At 42.7% G+C, this 27,363-nt stretch overlaps 1 protein-coding gene and 1 long non-coding RNA gene across 3 annotated transcripts in view; one reads left to right on the top strand and one right to left on the bottom strand.

The window, feature by feature from the left end:
* Nucleotides 1-27,363, bottom strand: part of SPON1 (spondin 1) — a 238,994-nt gene that overhangs the window by 61,213 nt on the left and 150,418 nt on the right. The gene's annotated exons all lie outside the window — the stretch shown is intronic.
* On the top strand, nt 24,149-24,807 carry LOC140069048 (uncharacterized). The gene is made up of 2 exons (XR_011848699.1): nt 24,149-24,230; nt 24,444-24,807. It is a non-coding gene; the product is annotated as an uncharacterized lncRNA (long non-coding RNA).

Genomic DNA, 27,363 nt, shown 5'->3' with positions numbered 1-27,363 from the left:
TTTATATGAAGGCGCTGTCTGCTTCCAGTTCCATTTTCTATGCAATATTTAAGAACAGTTGATCTTTGGGGTCTTGGACTCCCTCAAATCTGATAATGAGGACCTATTCTATAGGTAGTAATTCGTAGTAGCCTGGAAAATCCCTTTAACATTTAAAGGGAACCTACCACCACAAATCTACCTATAAAGGTAGATCGGTTGGTAGGTGGATCAATGGGACGTGAGGATAGCCCTTTTACGGGCTAATCCTCACGTCCCCGCACTTTTTTAGTAACTTTTATCAGACTTTTATGCTAATTTTATTATGCGGCTACTGGGGCGTGGAGTAGCCGCATCTGAGGTTACACGAGGCGTCTCCTCCACGCCCCGGTAGCCTCTTTTCTCCTCCTACTCACCATCTTTGGCGCGCAGCTGCTCGTAGCTGCGCGCCCTCGTCCAACGATCCTGCAGTCTGCGCATGCGCAGTACAGCAGGCCCGCGCCTGTGCAGCCCTGGCTTCGGAGCAGTGACCGCGCAGGCGCGGGCCTGCTGTTCTGCGCATGCGCAGACTGCAGGATCGTCGGACGAGGGCGCGCAGCTACGAGCAGCTGCGCGCCAAAGATGGTGAGTAGGAGGAGAAAAGAGGCTACCGGGGCGTGGAGTAGCCGCCTCGTGTAACCTCAGATGCGGCTACTCCATGCCCCAGTAGCCGCATAATAAAATTAGCATAAAAGTCTGATAAAAGTTACTAAAAAAGTGTGGGGACGTGAGGATTAGCCCTTAAAAGGGCTATTCTCACGTCCCATTGATCCACCTACCACTCGATCTACCTTTATAGGTAGATTTGTGGTGGTAGGTTCCCTTTAAAGCCCCTTTCTCGATAATCAGCCTATACTGAATCTAAGGCTGCCCTTTCCCATTAGATAGTGTAACAATTTTTAAAACTTCCCAACCCATAAAATTGAAACCTTCTCCCTTCCCCCATAGAAGATCCCAGCTCCCCAATTCTCTAGCATACAAAAATGTAACCCAGTGTTGAGCATGCCTGTGCATAAGGGGGTCAAACGAGATGGCCAGCTGTGAGCCAAGTGTCGTTTAGGCGAAGTTCACACCAAGTTTTATATACATGCTGAGCGTATACACCCAGAAAGCTCCCAAGATATAGGCTCAGCATATACATAGACTTATATGGGTAGATGGAGGGATTGATTTTGCAAGCTACTTCTTTCCATCCCACTGCCATCCAAAGAACAAACATCTCCCCCGGCCTACGCTGAACATATGCTCAGGGCAGAACACAGTGATGTCACTGTCCATATAAGGGAAATACCCCAAACATAGGTGGCATTCAGGTGGAGGAGGCATTGGGTGATGTATCCCACTGTATAAGTATGTTCTTGGATACATCTGTGGCGTATGTAGTAAGGACATATCGAGAATCCTTCCGACGTGTCCTCATAACATATGTACAAACCAAGATGTGAATGTAGCCTTACCTCACAACTAGATTATGTGGAGTATATGGATAGTTAATTTCCTACCAACTTAATAGGGTTATTTATCACACACCGGCGCTCGTTTGCTTGCATGCAATATAATAGCCCCGCCGCCCCTAAGGCTTAGTCCTCTTGACGTATCCGATTGGTTCCTGTGCAATATTTTATTTGTAGATAGGTAGAGCCACGTGTGAAACCTCACGAGACGCAGCAAGTGCTCCAATGCGAGGACAGGACCACCCCTCACCGGCCAACTCCCCCACTGGCCACACCCCCTTTACACACCCCTGGCGTGGAGCTGGCGGAAGGGGAAAATAATCACAAATGCTAGCGATACACTAGCATTTGCAATTATTTCAGGTATTTTCTGGCAGTATTCTGGTGCAGAATCCCTGATAAATAAGCCCCAAAGAGTTTCATTGCGTTAGCAAGTTTTTCTGATTTTTAATCTTTTTCTCCTTTAAATTTAGACTCCTCTAAATTGCTCCAAAATGTACAACAATCCCATATACAATGTAATATTTTCTTTACCATACGGATGTTAAGCCAAGGTATCAGTCTAAATATCTAACACGAAGTATGTTGCTTTGGCGCGCTGCCCGTAATGCATTTCAGAACAGATTACAGCTGTTTCTAATATCAGAGATTTTCCCAGATGACAAAATAAACAGAGCGGTATCTCTCCGAAGAGCCAGAAAAAAAAACCCCTTAAGCAAGTATAAAATAAACATTACAAGACACACAAGGGATAACATAAACCTTGGACGATGTGAATGGTTTCACGTGTCACGGCACTAATTTGTGTGAGAGGATGATCATGGTCAATCTCATTGCCGTGCTAAGCACACACTGGCTCCATCGGGATGGATTTTTAAAAATTGAAATTTTTTTTACTATGAATTTTTTAACCAAGACTTTCCTTCAGGAAATAATTTAATTGTAAATGATGTCGTTTGCACAGATACCAAATATTAAAATAGTATAAATAAAAAGTATAGAATAAAAAGTTTCACTAAATAATAAAAAAAAGTTGGAGGTTTTTATTCTGTTCAGCTCAAAGTTCAAATGTTATCTATTTTTTTAGGCAAGACCACTTTCCACCTTCCAACTCTTTTAAGATCCTTAAAAAAAGGGGTGTCATCCACCTGAGACCCTTTTCCAGGAGTCAAAGCTCGGAACTGCACATTGGCAGAGCTCTCTTTGTGTAACATGGCCACCCAGTGGGTCGACCTTCTTCCATACACTCTTTTAGGGGATATTGACATGATAGGAAGGTATTCTCCACTTGGGACCCTCATCAACGAGGCAGTGGGAAAGAGTGGGGAACTTCAAAAATGGCAGGTATCCCTTAGCCCCAATTTTTGCCGAATTGGTGCAATATTCTTCTACATGGCCTAGCAGGACATGTGGACATCACAGTGTGGCATCACTTGAGGACATCCTTTTTTTAGGAACCTCTTCTATAAAGCAGAGCTAAGAGATGTGCAGAGAGGCACCTTTCTTTGTATAACTTGGTAACCCATCTGTTGTATCAGAGTAACCCTTTTCTACATGTAATCTGTTAAGGTACACTCACCGGCCACTTTATTAGGTAAACCTGTCCAACTGCTCGTTAACACTTAATTTCTAATCAGCCAATCACATGGCGGCAACTCAGTGCATTTAGGCATGTAGACATGGTCAAGACAATCTCCTGCAGTTCAAACCGAGCATCAGTATGGGGAAGAAAGGGGATTTGAGTGCCTTTGAACGTGGCATGGTTGTTGGTGCCAGAAGGGCTGGTCTGAGTATTTCAGAAACTGCTGATCTACTGGGATTTTCACGCACAACCACCTCTAGGGTTTACAGAGAATGGTCCGAAAAAGAAAAGACATCCAGTGAGCGGCATTTCTGTGGGCCGAAATGCCTTGTTGATGCCAGAGGTCAGAGGAGAACGGGCAGACTGGTTCGAGCTGATAGAAAGGCAACAGTGACTCAAATCGCCACCCGTTACAACCGAGGTAGGCAAAAGAGCATCTCTGAATGCACAGTATGTCAAACTTTGAGGCAGATGGGCTACAGCAGCAGAAGACCACACCGGGTGCCACTCCTTTCAGCTAAGAACAGGAAACTGAGGCTACAATTTGCACAAGCTCATCGAAATTGGACAGTAGAAGATCGGAAAAACGTTGCATGGTCTGATGAGTCTCGATTTCTGCTGCGACATTCGGATGGTAGGGTCAGAATTTGGCGTCAACAACATGAAAGCATGGATCCATCCTGCCTTGTATCAACGGTTCAGGCTGGTGGTGGTGGTGTCATGGTGTGGGGAATATTTTCTTGCCACTCTTTGGGCCCCTTGGTACCAATTGAGCATCCCTTTATGACCACAATGTACCCAACATCTGATGGCTACTTTCAGCAGGATAATGCGCCATGTCATAAAGCTGGAATCATCTCAGACTGGTTTCTTGAACATGACAATGAGTTCACTGTACTCAAATGGTCTCCACAGTCACCAGATCTCAATCCAATAGAGCATCTTTGGGATGTGGTGGAACGGGAGATTCGCATCATGGATGTGCAGCCGACAAATCTGCGGCAACTGTGTGATGCCATCATGTCAATATGGACCAAAATCTCTGAGGAGCTTCCAGCACCTTGTTGAATCTATGCCACGAAGAATTGAGGCAGTTCTGAAGGCAAAAGGGGGTCCAACTCGTTACTAGCATGGTGTACCTAATAAAGTGGCCGGTGAGTGTATATGAACATCTTAAAATAGTGTCCTCCACTTGGACACTTCTTCTATGTGCCAGGAACTGCAAAGTGGCACCTTTCTTTGTATAACATTGGCAGAGCCAGTGCCACTAAGTACAAAAGAATGTCCCGCCAGGAGATCAATAAAGTTGTATTGTATCATAACATGACCACCAATTTTTTTTTCAGCCGGACAACCCTCTTCCACATACCCTTATTAGTCAATAAGGATGTCCTGCATATGGGACCCCTTGCTATAAGATTGGATGCATTATTTCATTAAATGTTATTGGTTGTATAGATCAAGTTCTAAGCAGGGGCATTTATGGCATTTCGGGGCTCCAAGTAAATTGGGGGCCTTTGTAACACCCAACTCAACCCTGTTGTGTGACAAGGCACTGTCATGAGATGAAGGTAAGGGAGGAGAAAAAGGAGAGTGGCATTGGGCAGTGCCGTTACACACCCAGGGGTGGATCGTAAGGATTCTAGCGTTCATCCTACTTGTCCCTGGTAGCCCAAGCTCCTCCCATGAACGTGCATTCCACGACTGTGTTGGAGCCCCCAAGGCACCCAAAAAGTTGCGTAGAATGCATTTTAGGGACATTTTCTCTTGCTTATAAATAAGAATGAAATTGTCAATTAGAAGATTGCCATTAGAAGATGTTTGACGCAACAAGATTGTAGCGCCACATTCGTCAATGGGTTATGTCCGGTATTGTATCTCAGGTCATTGAAGTGGATGGTATGTCTTTGTCCATATTTATCCCAACCCTTCTTATTACCAGTGCAAGTGGATCCTAGTCACATTTTACACTATAATATAAGAGTCATGGAAACTTAAGCGAAGGACAAATCAAAGTGGCCAGTTCATGGGATTTGTGGTTTTGTGGGTATCCAAGTTGAAGGGCTCTTACCAATTTGTCTTTAGAATAAGAGTAATCTACATCTCATAATATACTTAGGATTAGTATAGCGGTGAATAAAAAGTTCTTACTCCACATCTCCAGCATCTAGTGAAAGGTTTTCCGAGTTCTCATTAGTTTGTGCTAACTTTGTGCATTTTAGATAAGGGGTCACAGGGTGTTTAGGGAACGTCACATTTTTTCTCCACAGTATTTTCCATATGCAACAGTCTCTGCCTCATTTACTCTGCAATCATCTGCTAAGAGGAACATCTCAAAATCTAACGCCAAGTTCATTTTTTTCTTTCTGCTTGACACCTAGCTGCACGTGTCATCGGAGATATTTCATCTGTCCAGACACATTCTTGAATAATGCACCATATTTACCACTTTTTGAGTCCTTAATTCACAGCTCAGTCCCCTATCTCTAAGGGTTTAGAAGTTAGAAGGATTACAGGTATATTTATTGGTTGTGCTGGTCAACTTCTAAATATTCATTGAGTTGTCCAAAGTCAACTTTTTAGAATGGCTTGCCAGAATAGTGGTACACCGGTCCATGGTTTAGGTTTGCTAGTGCAACTCAGCTCTATTGTATCTAAAGTTTGTGACATGTTTCATTTTCAATGAGTAAAAAGTGGTAGAAAAGTTTTGAACTGATGAAAATGTATCACATGAAACTTTAAAGGATTGTGTAATTGGGGGACTAGGTACACAAAAACAGACAAGACTGTGAGACCTATTTCTGAACCCACCAATCTCGACTCACCTACTTACTCAAAACCACCCTAGGCCTTGGCCAGTAACAGGTTAAAGGTTCCTCCCTGCACTAAGGAACAAGACTTGGAGACAAAGACAAAATAGTACAAATAGATAAGAATAATCCATAGAGCCAGGTCACAACAAAGAGAGCAAACAAAGTACAAAATCACTAAATAGTAGAGTAGTCCGAACAGGAGCCAAAGATCAGGATACCAGGAATACAATAAAAAAAGTTACAAACAAGTATGGAGCCAATAGGAAGAAGTCTATAGCTTGCAACCTGGGATGAGTGGACAGGACTCTTATTTGATCTAAGAGTCTGGGCCACAATAGTGATTGGGCCAGAACTCAGAGATCCAGACAACACAGGGAGCAGGTGAATAGTGTAAGAAACTGTCAATCACAACGGGTTAACCAACATTAAGGCAGAGCTAATGCTGCAGGAAAGAGACAGGTGTGATACTTAATTCAAACAGCATAGCCAGATAAACCCGTGTTCACACTGCGGTTGTCCAGACAGGTACAATGAGCACCTCCCAGCCACATACTATGGACAGAAGATGACACTGATACAGATATTACAGATTGTTTTTATACGTCCAGCCCCGACATCAGCTTTTTGATCCAGCTTAAGTCTCCCTATGGCTATCGGAACGGTATATTTGGTTCACCATGATCCAAGTTCAGCTTGACAAAATTTGAGATTTCGTGATATTCATTATTTATTTCAAATATTGTACAATTTTATTTCCAATAATTTATCTAAAAAATTGGAAAAATATCACAATACCAATTTGGATCAACAGGATCATCCAGACAGTTTGGGAAAATTTGACCGCAGATACACAGCTCAGACATCAAATTTTCAGGCTTGTCAGATAGTAATCTTCCTGTAGGCGCAGACAGGCGTGCTGCCATATTGAGCTGTCTGCGATTACATCTACCATTATGATGACAAAATTAATTTGCAGATGAAGCAATTTGCTGCACAATATTTCATGTATTTCTTAACAAACACATTAGATTAGGAGCGCTCAACAACTCATTGCTAGATCCCAGAGTGATTGGAAGAGCGGAACGCTGCCTAGACACCTAAAAGATAAAAACCTCATCCTGAGTTATAGTTAATGGGGGTCATTTACTAAGGGCCTGATTCGCGTTTTCCCGACGTGTCACCCGAATATTTGCGCCGATTTCCCCTGTATTGCCCCAGTATTTTGGCGCACGTAATCGGATTGTGGCTCATCGGCGCCGGCATGCGCGCAACGGAAATCGGGGGCGTGGCCGAACGAAAACCCGACGTATTCGTAAAAACCGCTGCATTTAAAAACGGAAAATGTGTCGCGAAGCTTGCGCTTACCTTCACTCAGCCGGCCTCGGTGAATTCCAGTGCGTTCAGATGCTTTTCAGCGCAGCAGCGCCACCTGGTGGACGGAGGAGGAACTAGGAACTACCTTAATAAATCCCGGCCGGACCCGAATCCAGCGCAGAGAAGGCGCCACTGGATCGCGAATGGGCCGGGTAAGTAAATCTGCCCCAATATGTTGTGACCATGAAGGTGTTCAGACTATGCAGTACTGTAGAAAGTGTTAGGTATTGGCCCTGAAGATCTGTGTAACCACATGGGTGCTGTGGGTAGCAACAGGACTGTGAAACTGGATTTATATTCCAGGATTGTAGCTGCACTGCAGGTTGTTTCCTTATACTGCTGTGTTTTTACAAGTAAAATCTGTAGCAATCCTCTGGTTGGATACTACTGCAGTCACTTATAGTATATCTGAAGAGCACAGAAGTGTGAAGACTCACACCAGGGAACATGTTCTTGCAGAAACCCAATAAAATTTGGGTTCAGATCCAAATTCTTATTTTGAACTGATAAATCAATTTGGATGCATCTGTCCTGGACGTTGGTATATAACCCCCCTCTACTCCTCTAAAATATAGAATTTTCATAAAAAGTCTGATATCATATATTAAATTTCCTAAAACAGTTGTCATTAGGGATTGGGTTATCCCTAACCCTAATTCAAACCCTAATGAAAAACAAATTGTAGAAAATCAACCAATTATGCCTAAAAAAAACAGTGTTTTAGAGGACTAGATGATGTTATATCCCAATTTCCAGAACCACTGGAGCATCATCAGTTCCATCCAAATTTATTTGTTCCTGATTAGAGATGAACAGACCAAAACTTCCCTTCCAGGTTCGGGGGCGCGACCCGGACATATTGCCAGATTGGCTAATGAACAGCCATTCCAGTAAATTAATGCCCCTATCTACTAGCCATGGCTGTGATTGGCCAAGAGGAATATGTCTGGGTTGAGTGGGGTGCACCGGAACCAGAACGGGAAGTTTGGGTCCGCTCATCTCTAGTCCTATTGTGGACGTAGGACATATCAATAGTATCCTAAAGAATCTGTGACCACGCTAAGGAAACAGACCCTAGAGTGATGGCTCCAAATGGACTTGTCTTTATCTTGACCTTCAAGACCCGTGACGGTATGACTCTATAAGGGTTCTCTATCACTCTGCTGGACTGTTCCAACCCTAATAGTAAAAAAAAAAATTGAAATATATATGTTTTAAAAAATTATAACATTTTCTGTTCTCTGTTTCTTTCTTCTTACTTTTTGATAATTGTGTATTCAGTGTTATTGTTAGTATTGACTTCCATTCTATTGCTTGGCAAACCGCTTCCAGTTTGCTCAGTAGGAAGGCTATTAATATGTTTATGTATTTCACAAACTTAGGTACCATAAAAACGCTGCTGTCAGCTTTTTTTTTTTTATTTCATCCTAATTTCTCAAAGAAACTGAAAGTCGCCAAATACTGCTGAAACCTCACAAATACTTTCAGCATAAAATCAACCAGATTAGGGGGGGTATTATTCATCCCTGAATGTCATTGTGTACTATGTTAATCCTCTGAATATAAATTTCTAGGCACCTCAGAGGGGACACTGAGGTTATACAATGTGGGGGTGAATGTAGGATGTAAAAATTATGGAAATTTTAAGTTAAAATGTAAAGTTTCAAAATGTTAAAGGGAAGTTTTACAGTCAACTGAGCTGCAGTAACCCACTATAGCCTCTACACGGTGTATGGAGATGTTTCACACCCAACACAAGGGTTAGAAAAGGTAATGGGTAGAAGTGCAAGGAGTTCGATAGGCACAATCTGTCAATAAATGTTACCGTAAGTTTTTAATATCTCCTATTGAGTATTGCTTCTTCTACTCAGCAGCTATGACCTTTGTAAACCAAAGCCATCAGTATCTGAATTAACCCTTTTGCTTGGTATAACAGACAGGGTGTTGTGGAAGTACTGGGCTATGCAATTGGAGTGCTTTTGGGCCACCACTGTTGGTGTTATCACTAGACCTCTCAGGTTTTCACCTTTCAACCCATGAACAGGGATCTGGTCAGGGGACAGGTGGGTCAGGGGACTCCAATGCATAGCACCAAGGGTGAGGTTTGCACAGTTAAAGTAGAAAAATCGAGCAACAGACAGAGGGTTAAGGCAGGTGGATCGGGCGTGGAAGTCAGGAGTAAGCCTGGTCAGACACAAATTATAACAGATCAGAAACGTGGTTGAGAAATAGAGCTGAGGTCAAACACAGAAAATCCAAAGCACAGAAATAGTAATAGCACATCTAAAGAACACTCAAGAATATTAATGTCCAACCACCTCCTATTGGAAGAAGGTTGCTTGTTCCACCGTAGGTGTGCCCTAATAGCTAGCGGACAAAATAGATGTGTGTGCACTGGTCCTTTAAAATCTCGGGAACTTACACTTTTGTGCCTTTGGACTCAGGAGCTGATGGCCAGGAGCAGAATGGTGTGGCCAGAGAACACAGGAGCATGCCAAGCAGTGGGGACAACAACAGGATGGAAGCTATGACAGGAGCCATTGGACAACCATTGTTACCTTTGGCTTTCTCTACTCTCTTCAGACTTGACCTGGCCTGTTTACTTTCAATTCTCCTAATTTTAGTTTGGGTAACTGCCATGCTCTCTTGGCAATAGTGGATTATAATACAGGCGGTTTGGGTGGTAGCCTGGGGCCAAAACCTTCTAGGGGGTAAATGGCCACCCAAACCACCCACCAAATTTTATACTGAGAAGGGCCTTCGCCTGTGAAATGCTCGTACATCTGTTCCTGCTCTCAATACACATGTACACAAGAGCCATTTCAGGACCTTTTATGGTCCTCCAGGCATCTCTTGCTATAGTCCTGGGTATTCTGTCCTGGTCATTGTTCACAGGCAGCCTTTACAATCTAAAACCTTGAGCTGTAGAGTCAACCTGGTTCCTTTGGCAGCCAAGACCAACCTCAATAATAGACCCAATGTTGGATTTTAGAAAACTTGTTGAACTTGTGGGCATTGTCCTATTAGTTTACTGCAGATGATGGAGAATTGCTTAAAGAACAACTTGAGATCTATGTTACTGAACCAATACAAGTTAAATTCTGGAGACAGCAGTGTACCAAAAGCCAACTCATTCATAAAAACTGGGTTCTAAAGGTGAATTGCACTCTTAATAGGGTTCATTAAGAAACATTATAGACAGAGTAGATCAGAATTGACTATTTACCCACTGGATGATGTCATACATGACCTACATTGTACATTATATGCAGGGTCGGCTCCAGATTTCAGTAGGCTCCTGGGCAACAGCCTCAGTATGCCCCTTTGCAATAAACTCAAAGTCACAGTCTCCTGTACCCTTAATTATTCCCTTTATCATTCTAAACAGCCCCTCATGCTTATTTTATATAAGCCCCCCTGACACCCTTTGGATTCCTTATGTACAGTCTTATGTGCCCCCCCCCCAGCAGCTCTGGGCCCCAGCATTTGCCCAGGTATGCCCAGTGTGGGCACCGCCCCTGATTATATGTAATACCAGAAGTGCACCAACCTTGAGGCAAGTTTAGCGTCTTGCCTCAGGCAGCACCACCTGAAGAAAGATAATCTGTTACACTACTATTGGATGGGAAGGGTGAGGGTGCCAATCTATAGATTGCCTCAGGAAGTTTAGGTTCACCCCTGTTTAATATAATATATATTAGAAATACAATCTATGCATCTGCCACTATATTAATTTACTAACTGCATAGTTTGTGTTAGTTACCCCCCCCCCCCCCCCCCCCCCCAGATTACTTCATATACTCATAAAGCACAATCATTTTACCAGTATCCCTCGGCAATAATAAAATATAATCTGAAATACTTGAGCGCAAACATTCACGACTTATGAAGAAACTTGGCATGGTTACTGGAGTTGTGTTTCTTTCGTGTCAGATAATTTGCATCAATTATAGTTTCCTACAGATTTTTTTTTTCAGAAATCCCATCAGCAAACCATTATTAACAAAAAATAATTACCCGTTAGACAACAAATGTATCCATGGCTCGAGCTTATAGCTACAGACCATTGCTGGATACTTTAATTACTTGGTTGTGTGAAACTCTAGAATGCTGACATTGTGAAATAAGGGATAATCTCTTATAGTTCATCACATCAAACTTGGCTCCAGGGTACTTTATGTATTATTAAAGTTTTCAACTTTTTAATTTGTTTCATTAGCGGCTGCGTAACAGTGATATTGTAATGGATAGGGATAGCGCCCCAGAGATTTGCGTAGACTTTTTATTATTATATTTAATGCGATTATTCCCGAATACCGTATTTTTCGGACTATAAGGCGCACCGGATTATAAGGCGCACCTTATTAGGAGGTTGAATGACCAGCAGGTGGCAGACCTGTGCACAAGGCAGCTGTTCTCTATAAGTATGGTTCATATATAAGGCGCACTGGACTATAAGGCGCACCTTTGATTTCTGAGAAAATCAAAGGATTTTTTTGTGCGCCTTATAGTCCAAAAAATACGAAATCTGGAAAAGTTCTGTGTGCCAGAACATGTAGTTCATCATAATTGTATAGGTTGTTCCATGGATAAGTCACATGATTGGTGAAATGTTAAGGGTGGATTTGAATCCTGACTGAGGAGTCTTAGGGGTCCATAAAGTGTCTCCCAACAATACGGAGAGATATGTGCGATAAAATATACGTAGTTGGCTCCCTACTACAAATTTGGGGCCAGGTGGGTTCAGACCTGTGAAGAAGGAATCATGCTAAGTCCACCTCAAAGCTGCTATCTCAAGTTCACTTGGTTCAATCACCAAGAAGCCTTTATGGTTGGTCTGGCATCCCTTCTCGTTTCCTGATTGGGTCATACAGGTTAAAATTTATTCTTCCTGTTGTGGCTCGTTCTTTAGTTTGATAAACCATTTGCTACCTTTCTGTGCCTGAGCAATAATGTTCATTTGCTTCTGACTCCTGCCTGACTACCTTTGTAGCCCACCAGCCTCAATTCCTGGATGATCAGAACAAAATATACTTGCCTTCTGCCTAGTACCCTAATATCATAAACAGACTGTACATACAGTCGACTTCCAGATTTTGGGGGGTGGGTTAAGGGTAAATACTGTGCAATATTCTACACACTGTCCCGAGTTTATCTTAAGTCAAATTTAGGGGGATAGCAGCTAGAAACACTCTATGACTACAAGACATGGGTGAAGAAGAGCTAGAACTTTATATTATATATGCAGGATAATCTGATGCTAATATCACTCGAATATAGTTTATTGTCATTACTGTATCCATATTACACAGGTCTGTTACATAGGACATCTCAGAGCTCAACCCCATTGAAAAAAGGGTAATATATTTAAACTCCATGTAACTATCGGCCAAACTCAAGACCCAAGAGCTCCCACATTGCTAATCACTAAGCTACTATGCTGGTGGTAAATGATCATTGTGCCTGAAATAGTTAAAGGGAACCCATCATCAGAAGTTGGCCTAATAAAACACTACAAGTATGTTATCAACCATCTGTGCAGCTTCTAGATCATGGTTTCTTTCATGACCCAGTGTGGTGGCATCATCCAGAAAATCAACTTTGAAGTGAGATGTAAATTGATTTTATGAAGTCAAGGAGGCGGAGAGTTTAACACTAAAGTCAAGCTCTCCCTCCATTCCCCCCTTCACTGTAATTGATGGTCCTGCTTCTAGGGACATTATTTACCAGATCTCTTGAAGTCCAGCACATCGGGTCACATTTACTTACCCGGTCCGGAGGAGATCCTGAAAATGCATTGTCCGACAACAATACAGTGTGCCGCGATTCAAGAAGATTGTGTGCCTGATTTGCTGAATGTGTCGCTTCCCCGATTAGGTCCGCTGGAGTTCACCTTATACCTCCCAGTGTATGTAAGTGCATGGCTTGCGACACAATTTTTAAGTTAAATCCCACGGTTTGTCCGAATACGTTGGATCATCCGATGGCCCGCCCCCCCCCCCCCCCCCGATTTTTGTTGCATAAAAGCCGGCGCTGTTGCAACACAATCCGATCGCGTGTGACACAATCGTCTACTAAATACTTGTCCCAGAGGCGCGATCCCCGAAAATGTCGGAAAACCCGACTGCAGTGTGGCCGAGGGACCCTTACTAAATAAGCCCCATTATGTCAGTCACAGGGGAAGAGGTGTTCAGAGCCAAGGAGAGCTTGACTTTAGTGTTAAACTCTCCACCTCCCTGACTTTATACAACCAGTTACCACCTGAATTCAAAGTTGATTTTCTTGATGATGCCACCAAATTGGGCCATGAAAGAAACATGATCGAGAAGCTGTTCAGCTGGTTGACAACATACTGATAATACTATTTCTGATATCATATATTTACTATACTATACATACTATTTCTGATGACAGGTTCTCTTAAATGTTTCCATGTGGAGTAATTCAAGAGGACCTATCAACCAAAACCTCTTCTAACTCCTCGATTGTTTGATGTTGATCCACTGATTGCTCTATAGTTGGAACTTTATCTCTAGTGCCAATTGTTCCCGGACAATCGGAGCTCTTAATTCGACTCAACTGGACTGGAGCAGATAAACTGGGACCTCCCACCTGACACGATAGAACCCAATTACTCCATTGTGTGCCAAAACTAAATGAACAGTAAGAGTTAAAAACAAAATTATAACTGTGCCAGAATCAATGGTAAAGAGTCTCAGTTGTTGAGGTGTTCCCGAAGAAGAATAAGCTCCAAAACCCTAATTTCTTACATGTCCATCTTGCGTTAAACAATGGCCATTTTATGTTCTCCTCTCCATGTCAGGAAACATTTGTTCCAGCAGATTTCAAACACTTCTTTCCAAGTGAACAAAGAACAAAGTTGTGCGTTCACAGATTTCATGACAAAATACTTCAATTACGTCTAGTGCCTTTTGCCTTCAGTGCAAAAATTTGCAGAGGCAGACAGCTCTAACAGATGGCGAGCGGGACGGAAGAATTCCACCACTGTGATGCTAATAGTACGCAGCATCATTTGTATTCATTATTTTTAATGTGATAAGGCGAGTGTGGAAAACATTTCTTTTTTTTTTTTTGCTTGAAACTATAGTGACAAAAGTTTTATCATTACCAAACATGATATTAAGATCAATCTTTGTCTGTTCCGGTCATTTACACATTGTTATCTATATGTGAGGCAGTGGCTTCTGAGCATCTGGTCTCCTGCTATTAGACAAACACTCCCATAAAATCATATTAGTACAATATATACTGAAAGAATTGTTTAAAAAAATATATAAAATAAATACAATGAAATTGTCAGAAGGTTTAGAAGTAACGGCACGACAGAATGTCACCCCCACATTGTCTCAAAAATCACGGTGAAAACTATCCAGTTTCCATGGAAAACGTTAAGAGGAGACAAAGGTCCATCAAGTTCAACCTCATCAAGGTGAAGGCAAAAACCCTACAGGATGGACACCAATTATTCTATATTCGATGAAAGATTCCTTCCCGACTCCATATGTGACAATTAAAATAAGACAACTCCTAAGAATTGTTGAAGAAAGCTCAACAGACCTGTTATGACTTTGATCCGACTTTGTGGACATACCTTGACTCTTTTACACCTCCGGTTGTGCCAGAAGTTTTGGAAATAACTCAACGGCTTTGGCCAATTGGTGGAAGCAGGAACAGTGATGTCATGGCTGTACTTCACCCTTCTTACTTTTATGACTTGAGAGACCATTGATTGTCCACCATAGTGGCCACCACCACTTCTAGCATTGCCGGAGGTATAAATAAGGAGACCGGGAGGAGAAAGCGTGCACGGAAGGAATGTGGAGCGGTTGGCGGACATTTAGGTCATGTGTTTTAGACTTTAGGGCACTAAAGTCACACCCAATAGTGGGTCTTTCGTTTGGAGACTTTGGGAATCACTGTACTAGCTCCATTTATGAATGGGTTTTGGTGGAATGATATGTATTCCTCAGTGAATTTTTTTGATTGATGCTCTCCGTTTAGTTTTATTCACCTCATTTCAGTTAGAAGTTTAGGGCAAAAATAGATTTTTCCAATTAAATTTCAGAGCTCAGTCTTTAGACATCGCAACCTGTAGAGAGTATGTGGATGATTTTGCTGTTCTTCTAGGTAACTCTCAGTAGACCTTCACAATAAGACCAGCTTCCATGAGCTATGGTAGAGCCAAAAGGAGTCTCAATATATCAAAGTCAGAAATGTTCTTTCTGTGGGAGATGAATTAGCCTCTAGTTCCCCGGGTGTTCTCGCATAGTTATATGTCTTAACACGTGTCTACAACCTCCACTGCCAGCATCTAAATACATAGGTCATTATGGGTATTTCAGTGCTTGCATTACTTTTTTATGCTAAAAAAGAATTGGAAATATTCTGCTTCTCCAAAATTCAAGATCTACACGAGTCATACATCCTCTGAGGTACTTGCTGAGCCTTCAGGTGCTGGACTTTGACTCGTTTACACCCCAAACTATGCCAGAAGTTTTGGAAATAACTTGACGGCTGTGGCCAAACAGTGGAAGCAGGAACAGGAATGAGATGCCTGTACTGTACCGTTCCTACTTTTTATGACTTATGACCATTGATTGTTCATCATAGTGTCCACACCACTTCTAGCATTGCAGCAGTTGTAAATGAAGAGGCTAGGGGGGAGAAAGTGTGTACTGCAGTAATGCAGAGCCCTTGGCGGACAAATAGGTCATGTGTTTTGTTTGTACAAGGACTTGGGGGTAAAAAACAAAACTCTCACCTGTCTGTGATGAACAGGGAGCATCAAGGTTGTTGCCGAAAAGACGGTGAGAATGCCCCGCCAGTAATTACCTGCTGTGGGCGGACTTGCCATTAGAAGTACCAATCGCAGGTGTACAGATTTGGGTCCACGAACATGGACATTTGATTACTGTTGGGGCCACGATTCGGGTTCACGATCCTGGACCCAATTACTAATGGGTCCCCTCATCACTATCATATGAGAACACCAAAATAGTTCTAATGCAGATCTCATCATTTTATGGTAATATTATTATTAGAAATTGTGTATTTACTGAGTACATGGGACAAAGACTGTAATATCCGACACTATGGTTGCATTTGGTTTCCATCATCAAACTGGACCTCAAAAAAATCCACATTGTAAACTGCACTTTATAAGCGTTTTAGCCACACCCTCACTGTTTCCCTGTGAGTGGAAATTTTTGAGAAATTTCAGATTTTATCTTTATGCAAATAAACAGTGTAGTGCAACAGAGGTGGGGCCATATCTGCTAGTGCACATCTTTTTTTCTTTCTATGCTGCAGGACACCACCTATTACACAGTGGGGCAGATTTACTTACCCAGTCCATTCGCGATCCAGCGGCGCGTTCTCTGCGGTGGATTCGGGTCTTCTGGTGATTCACTAAGGCAGTTCTTCCGACGTCCACCAGATGTCGCTGCTGCGCTGAAGTCCGCTGAGGTCCGCCGGAGATCACGATCCATTGCTGGGTGAAGGTAAGCGTGTCTCCAACGACACTTTTTTTTTTTTTTCAAATGCGCCGTTTTTTCCGAATCCGTCGGGTTTTCGTTTGGCCACGCCCCCCGATTTCCGTTCCGTGCATGCCGGCGCTGATGCACCACAATCCGATCGTGTGAGCCAAAAACCCGGGGCAATTCAGGGAAAATTGGCGCGAAACGGAAACATTCGGGTAACACGTCAGGGAAACCCGATTCGAGCCCTTAGTAAATGACCCCCAATGACTGAGAATCCGTTGCAGGAACAAGCTGTAGAAAGAAGAAAACAGGTGCACCAATAGACATAGCCCCGCCCCTATAGCACAGAGAAATTATTTTGCATAAAAATATCTTTTTTTCTTAAAGGAAACCTACCATCAGAAATCTACTTATGATGGTAGGTTCCTAGAAATGTTCTAAACCCTAATCTATGTGTCCTAATTTATCTAATCATATAGTAAAGTGTATCTTTAGAAAGTATCTACCTAATATTCTCATTTTCATGCCCTTGTAGCCTCTGCCAAAAATTAGCATATTAGGTAGATAAACGCGATGCAGGTTTTACTTGTGGCTTAATTTGGAAACTGACCCCTTAACCCCAATCCAAGGGTTGGAAAAAGTCAAAGAAATTCAACTTCTTTCCTACCTGTTCCTGATGGCTCATAACTATTTGTATGTGAACTGGCTTCTAAAAATAGTAGTCCTAATACCAAGAACCACAAGATGATAATAAATGTGAAATTATAATATTCCAAAGCATAGCTAACGACAACCAAATTACAATATAAATCAGGCCGGAACATTAGGCTGAAGACTTGAAGAGGCCGTCTCCAGATCGTATGTGAGGAGAATGTGATTACTTCACATTCGGTTGGGTTATTCCCAGTGGATATAATAGTCACGCACCAACCATGGCTCTTGGAGACCCTCTACTCATAATTTGCTGGTCGTCATCATTTTCCTCATACATATCTATGGGTCATTATCTACAAATAGCACATTTCACAACAATTTAGAGAATTAATAAGGCAATCAAGAAACACTTAAGCAAATTAACCTATTCCATTCAGACCACATGTCTAAGCAAGTAGAACGGAGAAGAAAACCTCAGCTTGACTAGGACGTTCTACATGTCAGAGATACAACTGTTTATTTTTGTGTTTTCATGTGTTTTTAGCTTTTTTTTCTCCTGGTGAGTTATAAGAACACTAGGCACATGCAGTGTCGTACATCATGACATGTTCCTCCTACACGAATATAGCGCTAGCCAAGAAATTGTTCCATCCACCAGTGAGGTCTTGGCTCTATGTATCTCGGCCTTCGAGAGCTTGGACAGCCTAACGACCTAAAGTCACAATTACACGGCTAGGGGTTCAGTCCAGAAATTGAGAAAGATTTATGGTTTTCTAATTATAATGTGCAACAGTTTGTGACCTGAAAGCAATTTATACGACTTGAGGAGGGCAACATTCCCAGAATAAGGTGGAACATGTGGATCTTTTGTGTTTTCAGTTTTTCATTCTTGTTATTTCGTAGATTTTGTGAAAATTTTTATGTAGAGATTGTGCTTTTGGGGTGTTCCAGACCTGTGAATTGAAGAGACTATAGTTGTTGTGCTTTGTAGTGCATCTGTGTGACATCAATGTCATCAATGACCTGTGATATGGAAGCTAGGGTAGTGTCACTACCACATAAGAAGAAATGGTGCAATACTCCCTCCTCCAGTTGGGACAAATGCCATGGAAAAGATGTTGAAGGGTAAAAAGTCTATCTCTTTCCTTCCTTCATCAAAAAGTGATATTATGCTGCCTAGAGCAGGGGTGTTAAACTCAATTTCACCAGGGGCCACATCAGTCTCATGGTTGCCATATAAGTGCTGCATGTTTTTTTTACTGTTCAAATGTATCTACTTGAGCTGTAGTTACATTTACACAGCATTACCGATACAAATCGGTCATTTGAGGGCATCCACAAGTTGAACATATTGTTGAATAACTATGGACACCAGCATGGCCAGTAAAAGCTCATACAGAAGCAAATAGTCGCAGTGTCCCCCACAGTAGCCAATAGTCATATTGTTGCACACAGTAGCCAATTGTCACATTGTTGCACACAGTAGCCAATTGTCACAGCTTCCCAACAGTAGCCAATACTCACATTGTCCCCACAGTTGCCAATAGTCACATTGTCCCCACAGTAGCCAATAGTGAGTGTCTCCCACAGTAGAAAAAATACATTTAGTCACCTTACACCACTCCGCCAAAATAGCAGCAGCCCTCTTCTATTCCACATGGCAGACGTATGCATCTTTGAATCCCGGCTTCAGAACCATATACAGCGAAAAGAGGAGAAGACAGCTGCTGCTTTGGGAGATAGAGGAAACGGGAGTAGTGGACTATCCTAGGCCTTATGCTGCTCTCCTGACTAGCAAATTACAGGGATAGGGAGACGGGCCTGAAAACACAAGGTGGGACAAATCTGGTAAATTGTAGATAATGGGGGTCATTTACTAAGGGCCCGATTCGTGTTTTCCCGACGTGTTACCTGAATATTTCCAATTTGCGCCGATTTCCCCTGTATTGCCCCAGGATTTTGGCGCACGCGATCGGATTGTGTCGCATCGGCGCCGGCATGCACGTGACGGAAATCGGGGGGCGTGGCCGAGCAAAAACCCGACGGATTCGGAAAAACCGCCGCATTTAAAAAAAGAAATGTGTCGCTTGGGACGCGCTTACCTTCACTTGGTCCAGCCCGGTGAACTCCAGCGCGTTCAGATGCTTTTCAGCGCAGCAGCGCCACCTGGTGGACGGCGGAGGAACTACCTTGATGAATCCCAGCCGGACCCGAATCCAGTGCAGAGAACGCGCCGCTGGATCGCGAACGGACCGGGTAAGTAAATCTGCCCCAATGTTTTACTTCAAAGTTTTTTGTTTGAAGTTGTCCATCAATTTTTGTAAAGTCTCATTGTGTTGCCAAAATTTGCTAAGTGCATCTCAACATTTCAAACATTGGCGCTTCAAGTCTCAAGCCATTGTCCACAATTCAACCATTAGAATTCAAACTGGTTTTTGCCATCATCGACTTATGTTCTTATGGGCTTCATTTAATATCTACCCTATTTGGCGATAGGCATGGTTTAAGTGTCTGAGAACAAAAACATATTTGTGTCCATCATGGTTTTGTAAAACGTTTGGAAAAATTTCTTCACATCCTGTGTTCTTTTAGGTGTTTATGTTTTCAGTATTTTAGGTAAGTAGTAAAATCAATTTGAAGGTATGACTAGAGGCAGGTCAAGAAAAACACACAAACAAAATCCCCACCATGGTCGCAAAGAAATAATAAAAATACAATCAAGAAAATACAGTCTACATGAAGTCTGTAGATGATAAAACCGAATGGCAGAAATGGCTCCAATAGTCAAGAAAACCTCACGCTCCTGCATAAGTAGGTCTCAAGATGACGTGGAGCTTGGAAGTAGGTCATGGAGACCAATGTGTGGTATCTGAACCAGCATTATTACATTTCTATAAATCCTGGATATCCTACTGTTGATCGCTAGCCTGGCTCTCATCCTTCTCATAAAACTAGACACCTGACCGGCCATCATGAGCAGAGCACCTGTGTCACACAGATGGATTAGAGTAATTACCACAGTGGCATATGCCATTACTGTGGACACATCAGGGATTCTGCTTGATCATATAGTGCAAATGACTGGGCCCTAAGCCTTGTGATGTGTTCCAAAGAGTGATAAAATGCATTGCCAATTTCCTTGGCTGGGTCCGTACTCTTCTCAAAGTCCCACCATGTAAATGCCACGAAATACAAAAAATGTTGTGTTAAAGTCCTGGATTACATTTTTTGAAGGGGTCAGCCCACAAACATGACTTTACTCTCGGCAATACCTAAACATTGGTCCCACCTCTGGAACCCTTGCGTAGCATTTCCATGAGGGTAGCGGGCCTACTCCATTCAACGTCTTTATGACTATTGAAGATAGTAGAATATCTTACACAATCCCCTAGAATAGAGGGAAAATATGCATTTGTAACCATTGCTCCTTTCAAATGGAGAATCTCTGTTCTCATGGTGGTCTCAGTGGAATCCCCAGACTTTTGTTGGGATAGTTGGAAAATCTCTTCAAATTCTCTTCTCTTACTTAAAGAGGACCTGTCACCCCGGAAAACCCACCCACCAAATGTGTCCCCCATAATCTTCCCCCCAGCCACTTTCTCCCTAGCCATTTTTTAAAAAAATTTATGTGCAGTAAATTGATTTAAACTGATCCGACTTCTTACCAAATAAGAGGTCGGATCCTGTATCTGGTGTGCTGGCAGTTGGCGATATTCATAAGGGGGCCGGCCGACACACCCCCAGCATGCCCTTGCCAGCGGGGACTTGTAGGAGAAGTCGTCAGCATCGCATCGCTGCCGGCTCTCCGCGACGCTGTAAATAAGCCTGATGCGGCCACAGCCGCTGTTAGTGCGGCGCGGCCGCACCGCGGAGAGCCGGCTGCGATGCTGCCGGCTTCTCCTACAATGTGACCGCTGGCAGGTGTCGGCCGGCCCCCTTATGAATACTGCCGACTGCCAGCACACTAGATACAGGATCCGACTTCTTATTTGGGGGGAGGATTATGGGGGGCACATTTGGTGGGTGGGTTTTCCTGGGTGACAGGTCCTCTTTAAGTGGGAATAATAGTTGCTGCACAGGTTCATCATACCAGTATAAAATGCGACATCCGAAATTCAGATGAGAAGATCAGTACAACATCTTGAGGGAAATGAATGTCAACAGTGAAGAAGGCAACCAAAGAGCACCTCATGGTCTTCCAAAAGCTGCTCCAGTAATTATGATGTGGTGCCAAAACTTGATATAGTAAAATCCTTTATGTAATGGAACTCCCCTGTAATGACCACTTTCAGGATTGTTTTTTTTGTTTTTTGTTTTTTCACTTTAAATGCGAGAAAACTAGACTCCTCCTTTCTCGATCACAACGGCAACCTTGATTGATCCAACAATACCTTGGGCACTGCCAGTCAATTGCCACCTGCTGTTGGCAACCTGTGGATCTTACAATAGCAGAATCCATAGGAACCTCTTGATTTATCTGCTGTTATGGCCCTCAGGAAAGTAGCTAAAGGCTATACATTGGACGGAACCATCTGCTCTGTCTTAGTAACCAGCAGTGAGAAGTTGCCAGAACAACTGATTGGTGTAGGGTCTAGGTGTCGGAGCTTTCACCAATCAGAATTATGAATACTACTGATAGGTCGTCAAGAGCAAAATTGGATAATCAGCCTTTAGAAGCCCCAGACAGAAGGGGCTGTAATATCTCCACCATCTTTACATGAAGCCACCACCTTCATGGCAATCTCTTAAATTCACAAGAACATCGGTTCTAGAATTCGAGAAATATTTGAGAAAATTGTTCCTTTCTCCTATTAGCCGAGCACATTAGTAGCATTGATTTCTCTTTTTTTCAAAAAGATAATGTTATTAAGATTATGAGAACTCCTCATCACTGGATATCGTCTCCTCAAACGTGTTATAGGCTTTTATCGTCCATTAAGTTTAGAACTGTTTTAACACTGTTAATAAAATGGAAGTATTTCAGGAGATAGCGCTTGGAATGACTTTCTGACTGGATGTTTAAGGTTTTGATGGCATGCTTTGTGCCAGGATTCAATTCTTGAATGAAACGAGCAATGGTAATTAGAATCCCTAAGAAGGGAGATACACTCTTATCACGTCCAAGGAGCTGGCCATAAGAGGCAAATCTCAGTCAAGTGTCACGTTATAGACAACTTATCACTGGCTTAAGACAAATTGCAGGAATGATCTTATATAAGAAAGGATATATTCCCAAATAAAAAAAGTTGTCCGAATCCGATGTTTCCAGTAGTATCGTCGGACTGTGTATTAGGTCGAATGATTCTTCTCTCTAACAGATACAGTAATGTCGTTGTCAAATTTCAGCACTGAGCCTTCACTTCCCAAACTCAAAGCTTCCACCAAAGGTGCCTGGCACCAGGTGATTCTACTCTACACACTAACAACACAACAACAGTAGTTGTTGGGTGAACAAACACATGGCCAACTATCATTGAAGTTTGTATTGGCAATTAAGGGTATAATGTAAGTGGGTGAAAATGGTACTTATGGGGAATCCAATAATTGTTTCCATCCCTTATTGGGAGGCAAGTACTAGGAATGATACGATAGAGTTGGGGGCTCGGTGTAGGTGTAGAAATAGGCAGGGTAATCAGGACTCTAACTGCCAATCACTGTGTGTGGGTGGAGTAATCAGTACTCTCACTGTCAATCACTGTTTGTGGGTGGAGTAATCAGTACTCTCACTGTTAATCACTGTGTATGGGCAGAGTAATCAGGACTCATTGTCAATTACTTGTGTGGTTGAAGTAATCAGGTGTCTCACTGTCAATCACTGTGTGTGGGTGGAGTAATCAGGACTCTCACTGTCAATCACTGTGTGTGGGTGGAGTAATCAGGACTCTCACTGTCAATCACTGAGTGTGGGTGGAGTAATCAGGACTCTCACTGTTAATCACTGTCTATGGGCAGAGTAATCAGGCCTCTCAGTGTCAATCACTGTGTATGGGCAGAGTAATCAGGACTCTCACTGTCAATCACTGTATGCGGACAGGGTAATCAGGACTCTAACTGTCAATCACTGTGTGTGGGTGGAGTAATCAGGACTCTCACTGTCAATCACTGTGTGTGGGCGGAGTAATCAGGACTCTCACTGTCAATCACTGTGTGTGGGCGCAGTAATCAGGACTCTCACTGTCAATCACTGTGTGTGAACAGGGTAATCAGGACTCTCACTGTCAATCACTGTGTATGGGCAGGGTAATCAGGACTCTCATTGCCAATTGCTGTGTGGGCGGGGTAATCAGGACTCTTCCTGTCAATCACTGTGTGTGGGCAGAGTAATCAGGACTCTCACTGTCAATCACTGTGTATGGGCGGGGTAATCAGGAGTCTCACTGCCAATCACTGTGTGGGCGGGGTAATCAGGACTCTCCCTGTCAATCACTATGTGTGGGTGGAGTAATCAGGACTCTCATTGTGTGGGTGGGTAATCAGGACTCTTTGTCAACTACTTGTGTGAGTGGAGTAATCAGGTATCTCACTGTCAATCACTGTGTGTTCGTGTGGAGATCAGGACTCCCACTGTCAATCACTGTGTGTAGGTGGAGTAATCAGGGCTTTCAATGTCAATAGCTTTGTATCAGTAAGGTCAACTAAAACTTTTTGAAAAGTTTCTCTAATTTAAACAAATCAACACAAGACACTTCTAACATAGACACTCTTGAAATCTCAAGCATTTTTTGATACAGTATCTGCTTATATTCTAGTTTCACCAAATTACTTTTTGAAGAGAAGATGGTCGCTCATTAGAGGTAACACATGTTTAGGATTTAGGGGTTGGTCAAACAAAAAGGTAAGTTTGTTCCTCAATAGGGTCTATTTTTTAGTAGCCATTGAGTAGCTGGTGGTGTCATAAAATGATTGATGCAGGACCCTCCATATTATGGTTAATTGTACCTTTGTGTACCTTCTGTTTACTGAGTAACATTTATGACTACATGTCACATACAGTATTGATGTGCTCATCTATTTGTGTTCCCATTCTATTTTCCGCTTGCTCTTGTAGAGATAGACCTTGGTCCAAAAAGACTTTGAAGAATGAAAGAGTGAATTTGCAGACAATGAAGACAATGCCAGCAGACGTACGACGAGATGACTGAGACTTTGTGGAAAGACATTTATGAGGTTTCTGTGCCTACAAAGCCGTATCCCCAATAGTCGGCCTTTGTTGATCATTAAGCTGCCAGCTTTAATGTAAAAAACATTTTTCATGTGTCTCCTCCGGATTGTTCACTTGCAGAGAGCCAGAGGGTTTTGTAGGAACATTTCTCAGCAAACGCTCGATGGCACTGAACAGTTTCAGCAGCTTTTGTGAGAGAATTATCAAATTAATCTCCATTAAACAAATGTCAGAGATGTTGTGTATTTTACAGAGTGTGTCGTGTATTCATGGTCAAGACGAAGTGCTCTCATCAAACCAGGAGACTATATTTACATTGTCTAAAGAGTCGTCGGAGGTAAATTGGAATTTATAGGTGCAATACTTTCCAGAAATTGAGAGAGAAGGGGAACATCACCCTAAATCTTCCCTGTGAATGAAGCTCCAGTGTGCATGTTACCATCAGGGAATGGTGGACCCGAACCTGCAATTTTCAGGTACAGGCTTTAAGGTCAACCCCCTGGCTGGCACCGATCACTGGGATTAAAGGAAATCAACAAGTATGAAAAAGTAGAAATCTGAAAATACTCTCCTACCCTCATCTTCATCTTGATCCCGGCACATGTCTTTATATGTCAGGATCTCTTAGAAAAGAGACTTCTGAAAATCAAGGTGGACCGTGGGGCCAACATGTCCGGCTCTCCGGGCTGCTAATTATGCACGGCCCCTGTGTGACGTCACCTCCCATTCCAACATGGGAGAGGGAGGCATCTATCACGCAGGAGGCGTGATGTTACCTCCCTCTCCCAGCATGCATAATTACTACTCATTCCCGCGCTCCGGCCTTCTGTTTATAAGTCTCTTTTCTTGGCGATCCAGGTGTGTCAAGACTAGCACCGGGATCAAGATGAAAAGGAGCGTTGGTGAGTGTTTCCGGTGTTTTTTTACTTTTTCATACTGGTTGACTTCCTTTAACTATTTAAATGGTGCCGGCAAAGCCACCGCCTAGGATTGCCGGCAGCATTTGAGAAGTAACATCCACCATAAGTGCCAGCACCAATTGCGGTACTTTTCGTGAGGGTGAGCGTTCAGGTACCCAGACCCAAACCAAACTTTCATTATTGGGTTCGGCCGAAATCGGCAACCCCAAACTTGAAATGATCCACTTATCCTTAGTTACCAGCACTCTGTTCACTCTTATGTGGCTCCAAACGTGGACCATAGAAGTGAATGGAGCATTGGTCATGAAGATGGGGGAAGATATTAGAGATAACTGATCCCATGTTATCCTGATACCTTGGGGATACTACTGCATTTGGTTCAGTGGTTAGGTCTAGTCTACAGTGTGCGCCTGCTACCGACCAATCCAAACTCTAGACTGTAATCGGTGCCCACAGTTTACATGACTCCTGAGCCTCTGTATACTGTACCAACAACAGCCGATGATGATGATCTGCACTGCTGCGGAGGTAAGGACCCAGGTAAGTATAAAGCATCCCACTCCTGAAATGTACAGTATACGATTTCGTCTCGGATTTGCTCATTTCTGAATGTAATATTAGTCAATTCTTATTGTAAGCAGTGCTAAAATTTTGCACATTTTTGTTTATTTTTAAAATTGGGTGAACCAAACATAAAATATACCGAAATAAAACCGTTATATCTATGCTCTATACATAGTAGAGGGTCTACGCTCTTCAGAGATGATGGTACTTGTTTCATTTAACAATAAGAAGGAGTACAAAGGAATAAAGAATCTTGGTGCCTACATCTACATTGATCCCACCATGTTTCCATATATATATACACAATAGGGTTTCTCTGAGCTCCTCTTAGCAGATGAGAGAGTGTTAAGCCAGATGTTTTCTTTCATCTATCTCTAGAGCTACATCCATGCAGTAAAAGGATGGTGGGCAGTCGTAAGCGTACGCCTACCATCAAGTGCAGGCTAATTGAATAGTTTTCCGTCTATTTGATTTTCAATAACAAGAATCTTAAAAGCCTAGAAGAATATCTCCGCCAAACTAGGCATTGGTTGCATCTGACTATGGATTGTTTAAAGGGGTCGGCCACTTTTCAATAAATCTCTTCCATTAGACATGTCTCTGCATGTATATGGACCTGTCTAATTCCCTTCTTTGATAACTTCAGCCTGTTCTCATCATGCTTATATACACAGCTTCCTTCTCTAATTGATCCAGCCCATCCTCATACTGTTACTGTATCTTTTTTTACTGTCCCTCCTCACTGAAAAAAACACAGGGAGATGGGAGGAGGAGGGAGCAAGATGAGTCATAACTCTCCTAATGCTGCTCCTCCTGTTCAGCAAAGCACAGACATGTAAACAAAGATTCACGGAGAGTCTGCACACAGCACAAAAGTAAGCAGCAGGAATGCTGAATCACTTGATGAACATTCAGGGATTATTATTAAGGTTGTAAAGGCAAACATTTGGGAAACTTATGTAAAAGAGTGGCCAACCCCTTTAAATGCATTGCTCTTGACAAAACATTTAACTTATTCTTTATCTTATAGGATTAAAAAAATTAAGAATTGTAAAAAAAACTGTTAAATTTAGTGCTTTACAATAGTCTGCCAAGTATAGTGTAAATCTACTACCTTCAAGGCAGCCTGGTAGTGGGCAGGCATTCCTGTGAACGTCATACCTGGTGTAGTATTGCCGGAGGCATCGTCGCGGCACAACTGCCCGGCGGATACATCAGGAGGTCCAAGCCTCTAAAAGTATCCGGCTCGATGAGTGGGGGGTGTGGCCTTTATCATACGCTCGTGAGCTGGCTTATGATTAATTCCCCCCAATGCCTCTAGC

The sequence above is a fragment of the Engystomops pustulosus genome, chromosome 7 (assembly GCF_040894005.1).
Source record: "Engystomops pustulosus chromosome 7, aEngPut4.maternal, whole genome shotgun sequence".
Classification (NCBI taxonomy): Eukaryota; Metazoa; Chordata; class Amphibia; order Anura; family Leptodactylidae; genus Engystomops; species Engystomops pustulosus.
Note: the sequence above shows the minus strand (reverse complement) of the source record. Positions and strands in the feature narration are given on the sequence as shown.